This window comes from Penaeus chinensis, chromosome 2, assembly GCF_019202785.1.
Source record: "Penaeus chinensis breed Huanghai No. 1 chromosome 2, ASM1920278v2, whole genome shotgun sequence".
Classification (NCBI taxonomy): Eukaryota; Metazoa; Arthropoda; class Malacostraca; order Decapoda; family Penaeidae; genus Penaeus; species Penaeus chinensis.
The window spans coordinates 216,158-223,657 of NC_061820.1; the positions used below are offsets into that span (position 1 = coordinate 216,158).

At 40.3% G+C, this 7,500-nt stretch overlaps 1 protein-coding gene across 1 annotated transcript in view; it reads right to left on the reverse strand.

Annotated features, from left to right (window-relative positions):
* Nucleotides 1–7,086: 7,086 nt before the first annotated feature.
* LOC125030886 (carbohydrate sulfotransferase 3-like) overlaps nt 7,087–7,500 on the reverse strand; it is a 14,548-nt gene continuing 14,134 nt past the window's right edge. Inside the window, exon 4 of the mRNA XM_047621218.1 lies at nt 7,087–7,500. This exon is cut by the window's right edge and continues 1,161 nt beyond it. The gene's annotated coding sequence lies outside the window, so the exon portion shown is untranslated.

The window sequence follows — 7,500 nt, forward strand, 5'->3', positions numbered from 1 at the left end:
ACACACACACACACACACACACACACACACACACACACACACACACACACAAACACAAACACACACACGCACACACACGCGCGCGCGCATGTGTATGTATGTCTAGTCATCCATTTAATATTCTTAAATCAAAAGATCTACACTGTGTATATATGAAATAGTTTACCCGTATATTAGCATTCACATAAACCCAACAAGAAATAGAAAACGTAAGTCTTTAAGGGCTAACTAATAGAGATATTAAAAACACGCTGATGGCATTGAAAAGGATCAATGGTGAGGAAAAAGTAGAATTAAGGATGGCAACATCTAGCTCTCTCGACGATTAAGAAAGAAGAATCTGAGGAATAGTTTCAGTCTCCCACAGCCATTTATTACAAGGAAAGTTTTGCATGCAATGGACAGAATGAACGAAAATAAGACATTTTTCACCCATAGCATTACTTTCGTAAGTTCATAATAACAAAGTTATGCAACATGTGCGAGAGAGAAAAAATCTCAATATCAGTCTCTACGTGAATAAAGCGCGCTGACAGCTTTGGCTTCAACGGACGGAGATGTTGACGTGGCCGGTCAGTCGTAATGAACGCATGCACAGACCTGAACCAGTCTGTACTCTGTAAATAAAGTTGCCTAAAATGAATTACATCATCCATTACAGGCGCTAAGGTTTCCCCTGAAAGCTTAAAAACCGAATCTCAATCACACCCCCTCCCCCCATTAAAATGCCCACAATTTAATTCACAGTATTGTCAAAAGGCTGGTCCCGCTGGTGCACAGTCACTCCTTAATGTACTTAAGACGTCCTGCAGTGGTAGATAGATGGACCATTTCTTAACCCCCCTCACCTCCCTCTAGTGCCGGAATTGCGCAACAGCTACAAGTGCCGAGCCCTTACTTATTTGACACTGAGTTTCACAAATTATTTCGCGTGTAAGTGTATAACGATAGAACAATGCACGCATGGAGAAGAATGAAGGGTGTACTTGGATTTTTTTAGACTTAATAAAGGAATTCCATAATGAGGATGAAAATTATTATTATTTTTGAGAAAGCACGATGAAATAGAGTGCCCGCACTGCCATCTACCGACCCGAAGACAGAATCAACATTACGAGCGCTGATAAAAAAATCGCTAAAACGAAAAGGCGCAGTAGTTGCGATTCCGCGGTTCCTTCTTCGTGTGACCCTTACACCTCTGGCGATAATTTTGATTTTTGTAAATCATTTGCTACAGATATTTTGGAACCCCAAAAGGGTTATTAGCTGTCTACTCATCTTAAGTGCTATGACTGGAGGAGTTTCCGTTCAGAGAGAACAGAGAATTGGCTTAAAACCAGAAGCCGCCGTAGTCGTCGATACAGACGAGACGCTGATTGTGCGGCGAAAGCACAATCGCGGGAGGCCATTGAACCAACTGTGGGTGTTTGGTGGGGTCGAAATAGCGACAAATATCATTTTCTTGTGCCCCTTGATCGGAATGCGGAATCACTTATTCCTATGATGGAAAACAAAATGTAATTAAGGGAAATGTAATAATCAGTGATGGCTGGACAGCCTACCGTACATTAAAAGTTTGTAATTCATTCAGAAATTTTTGTTGACTCTGAAGACGCGTCCGTGCACACGCAAACATGTTAGAGAATGGACAAAGAGGCAGGAGAATTGAGTATCTCTCCTAATATTTTTCTCGTTATATATATTTAAAGAATATAAGGAAGTTGCCCTACATATTTGTTTCCCGAAGCTGCCAGGCTGTTCCACTACAAGCTGGGAGCAAACAGGAAACAGGCCCAGACGCGCTCAACAAGGCGGACAGCACTGAGACGAGCGACTCTGATTAAGGTAAGAATTTGCGAAACATGTGTTACGTATTTACGGTATTTAATCTATATAATAATCTAAATCTAAATCTTTAATCTAATAATGCTATTGTGTATATATACTAAATTACTGGTATTTATAATACGCACCTGCCTAAAATACCGGCAGTTAATGATCGCAGGAAGCAGGGGATGTAATACATATCGTAAGGTCTAGTTAAGTACTACTCTAGCCCTTGGTATATCGTATATAAGTTAACAAAAATGGCTCAATTGTTTTCCATGAATGAAACGCCAACAACGTTAACTGTTGCTTAACAGCCATTTAACCAATATGTCGTACTGGCAATTACAAAAAAAAAAAAATCATAGCTGGTCACATTTGCAGCACAAGACGTCATATTTCTCTGATCATTCATAACTTAAATACTGTGGGTACTTATGCGTTCCTCAAATGAAGCTTCAGTCGTCACTCGTGTTCTTAGATTTGGAAAGTTCACACTTTGTCTTTAAACGCAGCAGCAACAAACTAAAAAGTCTTGTGCCACAAGAACTGGGACCCGGGGCCTCACTGTTGCTTCTGAGTTTCTAAAGTAAACACAATTAGAGTAAAAACTGTATTTCTAGATCCATTTACACTGTATAGTGCTTTGCGTGCACCGCCAGTGCTCTTGATTTTGCAGGTGACACGAGACTACAGTAGGCGTAGTCAGCACCCCTTCTCAGACCCATAGCTCTCTACTATACTAGGGTAGCCCTTGCGGGCTTTGAACCCTGGGTAGGGAGGCCCAGTAGTCTGCGGCGTCCTTTGGGCGCACTTTTTCTGTTATTCTGAATTATTTTCTCTTCATGTGACTTTCCTGAGCCTATCGGAGTTCCCTCGTGGGCTCCCGTATTTGCTTGGAGGGTGAGCATCGAATGACCGTCCCTCGCCCAGGCAAGTTCGGTGGTAAAGAGGTGTCCTCCACATACCTCGATTCCCCTTAGGGGGGCAGAGGACGGAAAACTGCCTTATTCTCTTAGCTATTGTTATTAGGTTGATACCCAAAGTTAAGAGTTATGATCCCTTCAGGACTGCAGCTTCGGGCCAAGGGGTCAGACCTGGTCCGATACCCAGGATGAATGCTACCCCGGCTACCCCTTCTCCTCAAGGAAGAGAGGCGACCCATGACCGCTCTACGACCAATTCGACTCTGAACAATGGAACCCCTACTAATGACAGACCCAGAAGACCTCTTCAAAATTCCTACCGAAAACGCAAGGTTCACGAATGTTAAATGCTGAATAAAAATCCATTGCTTTTAAACCTGAACCCCCTTATCATCGAAAAGGTCCTTGGTGCGAGATTAAAGTATAATATAACTTTAGATTTAATTTAGCTGACGCAAATTCATGATCTCAGAGTTAAAGTAACTATTCCTATTGGCCCAAATACATGTAAGGGAGTAATCTTTCACTGGGATTTGAGGACGATGGAAGAAAGGGAAATTCTAGTAGTGGACGTTCATTGTATGACCAAGAAGGACGGGAATGTGCGAACGAAAACTGAACTGTGTTTCTTGACCTTTGCTTTAAAGAAAATCCCCGAATAAGTCAATGTCGGATACGAACGTGACCAAGTAAGACCTTACGTCCAAAATCCAATGCATTTTATTGGTTACCATAAATTTGGACACACCTCATTATGATGCATCAACAAAGTTGTAATAAATTAAATGTGCTGAAGCTCGTGATACTATCACGTCTACTAGTCAGGCTGTGCTGAGTGCAGCAGCCTGAAGAAGGAGACAGACATATGTGAGAAAACATGAAGTTAGTTATACTGAAGCTAAGAGGAAAGTGGAAAGTTTGACACACAAATCCGATACTTCCTATGGTGCAGCATAAACTAACATAATCCCTAGTGCAAGTAATGCCAGTCAACAGCTTGCAGCTAAAGATCAAGAAATTGCTGAATTGAAACAAACTGTTGAAGAATTAAACATTAAAGTATATCAACTGATCATATTGGTCGTTCAAATGGCTGCAGCAACCCAGCATAAACATTTTAAGGAGGCCGATACCAAATCACAGTCCGGATCGCACTTCCCAACCAGGCGAAGTCCTCTCCAAACCATCCCGAGCGAGGTCCCCGGAAAGCGAGGGAGAAGAGGCGCCTCCCTCCCATAAGAAGAAAATAAAAACTGATGGATAAGGCACTTCCATAAAACGTAATCTTCGCATCGATCATTATACAATGGAACTGTCGAAGACTTAACCCAATGCCGTCGGGGAAAATGAACAAAAAATGGGGAAAATGCTGTGCCCATTTTCTATATTTTTTGTGAAATGTCTGCCCATAGATGGCTCTGCTAGGGCTTAGCCACAAAGGAGTCAATCAGAAGACCTTGTGACCATACGTGATTTGAATTGGCGGGAAAAACGTGTTTTTTTACTAGTGCTATGGATATCGATGTGTTATTTTTATTATAAACATTATAATTATTATAATGTTTTTTAATATTAGTAACAGCAAAATAAGATAATGTAAAATATTTCGTAAATCAAAGAAAAGGGTGAACGGGCGAGACGGGCAGTACTCCTAACTGGCTCATTGGTGACTTAGTACAAGTATAGCCATCTATGTGTATAAACAATCAAACTAGTACTAACAGTGGGCAAAGCACGTGTCTATCCGTCGTATCCGTCGGCAAGGGGTTAAGGATAGACTAAATTACCTTAAATTATTAGCCTTGTCCTATGCTCCCGATATTATAGTTCTCCAAGAAACGCACTTAACACACCTCGTCGCTGACGGGGTCGTTTCGCTGAGGAACTACCATTTATGTCGGAAGGACCATGCGGGTAGGGGTGAAGGCGGAGTCGCCATGTACATCCACCAAAGCCTCCCTTTTACTGAAGTGACTATTGATTCTACTTTTGTTTGTAACACATATCTGACTATATGTTTAGTTTATTGTAGACCTGATAATGTGATAATCTATGATGAGCTCTTTGCTCTTCAGGATAGTCTGCCACAAAATGAAATTAATATTAGGTGATTTTAATGCTCATCATACTTTCTGGGGTTCCCTGCGGATGGATGGTAGAGGTGAGCAAGTAGTTAAGTTGTTTAATGAATCTGATCTCGTTCTTTTGAAAGATGGTAGTCCGGGTGGGCGAGAAGACCGGTAATTTGAGCTTTATTGATCATTGGTCTCTTCATCAATAGCAGCCAAGTGCCTGTGGTAGACCACTGACGACTCGTAATCATTTTCCTATTTTTATTGAATATTCATGTGACACAATAAGAACGCCTTCAGCACCTAAATTTAATGTAAAAATATCAGGCTGGGTCGCCTTAACAAGGAGCGTCAAGATCGAACTTGTTGGAGAAACCATTGATAATAAAGTAAACAATATTCAGAATTCGATCTTAAATGCAGCAATGATATCCATTCCTAAAACAGATAGCGTTAAGCATAGAGTTCCATGGTGGACACCAGATTGCCGCAGGGCGCTGTGCCAGCGCAATAGGGCCTACAGGCTTTTCAAAAATAACATCAATAACGAGAACTTTTTCAAAAACAAACAAGCAAGAGCTAGGGCTCGTAGATTAATAAGACAAGCAGGAAGAGACTCCTGGTGGAGCTTTGTCTCTACAATAAATAGAGATTTGGTCCACTGTCAATAAAATAAATAAGAAAAAACTACCTACACCTACATACATTGCTAATGCACTCGCCAGGGAGGTCTCTTATACAAGCAGCTCAGACAGTTATCATCCCGCATTCCTGACCATCAAGGAACCGGCTGAGCTGCAACCTATTCATTTTGAAACAGATGACTTTAATTACAACCAAGATCTAACATTGGATGAGGAATCCCCAGGCCCTGAGGAGATTCGATGTGAGATAAGAAAATATCTTAATCATGATGCCATGATTAAGTTGCTAGAAATGTACAATGAAATTTGGGAGAGCCACACTTTTCCAAACTCATGGCACTTCGCCCACATCAATATTGAAAAGAAGGGGGTAATCCCAGACCTGCCATCTCCTACCGCCCAATTGTGTTTGCAAGTTGCCTATGCCAGATCATGGAACGAATTGTTAACAGTAGGTTATTGCATTTTTTAAATACCAAAAATTTACTAGTTGATAAGCAGTGCGGCTTCTGTAAGGGATGCCAAACTCTTGATCATCTAATAAAGCTGGACAGTCATATTCAAGAGGCCTTTGCCAAAAAACATTTTTTTGTTTCAGTATTCGTAGATATAGAAAAATCATACATGACATGGCGATATGGCCTACTCAGAAAACTATATGCTTTTGATTGATTGACTGACTGACTGATAGAGACAGGGAAAGAGAGAAGAGAGAGGGGGAGACAGAAAAAACAGGGAGAGACAGAGAGGTGATTGAAATATTTTATACATAGGGATACGTGGGAATGTGTTTTTATTCAAAATTTCATTTCTGACAATTGCTGTCAAATTGTATTCTGACAATATTGGTATGGCCCAAGTTTTTTTCCCCCCTTTTGAAACACAGGTAAGTTCGCCCCAAATGAGAGTACACCGTGTCAAGCGAAATGTGCAGGCAAAAGAAGGTATCGTAATTTTAAAGCCGGCTTAACGATGTTTTGTCACACAAAGGGACGATCTTTCTAAAAAAAATAAAAAAACGGTAAGAAGTCGGCATATGTTATAGTTAAATTGGCCATAGGCACGAAATCTCCTAGAACGTATAATAATTACCCTTTTAAAGGTGATGCGACAAGTATAAAGGCCTGTTTCAGACCGTCTTCGGATCACGTCCACGGCGAACGGTAAAAAGTGCTCAAGAAACCGAGAAAAAGTAAGAAGTCCTCCGTAATCATGGTATTTAAGTTAATAGATTGTAACTGAAAATCTTACTTATTGCATATTCTGAAAAGTATATTAGTGTAACGATATAATATATATAAGCACTGAAATAAAAAATACAGATAATACGATTGTCTTCCGTGCCTAATGTTCGTTCTATAAGCCTATAGCCACGGACTGCCACGCCTTTCAATGGTTTGGCGAAGCCAAACTGTCCAAGCAATTGCAGGACAATTTTCCACATATTCAGGCTGGACTTATATTATTGTTTGCGTGGCGGAGAAAACAGCTAATATGATTTAGTTTCCCCGTAAAAATGATAGTTTTCTGTAAGATTTTGCGATTCGTTGGGAGAAGCAAACCCACACTTTTGGGAAGATTGATGGAGGTTTGTTTAAGGTGAATGAATCTCCAGAGTGAATATATGCATATTTTTTGTTGTTGTTTATTTCTTTATTTACGGAGAAAATGAAGTGTACGTAAACGACAAATGGCTTGACGTTTATGTTCCGTAGTGTAGAGTTTGAAAAGTACATCCTAGTTTTCCTATATTCACGCATTTATTAGTTACTGAACGATCACATAAAATAAATAATGAAATAATCTTTCTCGATGGGTGAAACATGGTTCTCGAGCCGTAGAGTTCAACATAAAGCATTGCTATCATTTTTTTACGATATTTATTATTACTTGATGTTGTTAATCGCCCATTTTCTTTGATCGTACATGTTAAGAAATCGGATCAAAATTTCTTAAGCTTTTTCAGCCACATTTTCTGGGAGACGAATAATTCACTCATTTACTGAACCTTTCATTTGCGAGGGAAAACAA